Genomic DNA, 730 nt, shown 5'->3' on the forward strand with positions numbered 1-730 from the left:
TGTCGAGCCACGCCATTTACTCTCCCCGTGCCTCAGTTTCTTCAACCGTAAATTGAGAACAGTTCACTGGCTAAAATAAGGAGACCAGTGTGTGTCAGCTTTGTATATTCCTGCAGATGTTAAAGTTGTTTTTAACTTTTCACTATTAGGACAGTGCAAAAGGCTGAAGTAGACTAAAGATGAATTGCAACAGTTTGGGGGCAAGTCGCATCGCTCTCAATCTCAGTTGATCTACCCAGAAAAATGAGGAAAATTATTTGTATTTCTTTTGAAGGGTGTGAAGAGCCAGGAAGGGCGGTGCCCGGCATATCTAAGCATCCAGCCAGTGGCAATTTTGTTATCTAAACCTAATTGCAGACCCACTGATCCAAAATATCCTGGTTTTTTTGGTAGTGGCTTTGTTGAGATACGATTCACATAACCATACAATTCACCCATTTAAAGTGTACAATTTGATGGTTTTCTGTATATTCATGGAGTTGTTGCAACCATCGCTACGATCAATTTATAACGCTTTTGTCACAACCCAAAAAGAAGGCCCATACCACTAACGGTCACCCCTGATGACCCCATCCCCCGAGCCTTAGGCAACCATTAATCTCTTTTCTATCTCTATGGATTTGCCTATTCTGGACATTGTGTGTAAATGGAATCTTAGAATATATGTCCTTCAGTGTCTGGCTTCTCCCAGTTAGCATAATGTTTTCAAGGTTCATCTGTGTTGTAGTAT

Source organism: Pteropus vampyrus, unplaced genomic scaffold, assembly GCF_000151845.1.
Source record: "Pteropus vampyrus isolate Shadow unplaced genomic scaffold, Pvam_2.0 Scaffold250, whole genome shotgun sequence".
NCBI lineage: Eukaryota > Metazoa > Chordata > Mammalia > Chiroptera > Pteropodidae > Pteropus > Pteropus vampyrus.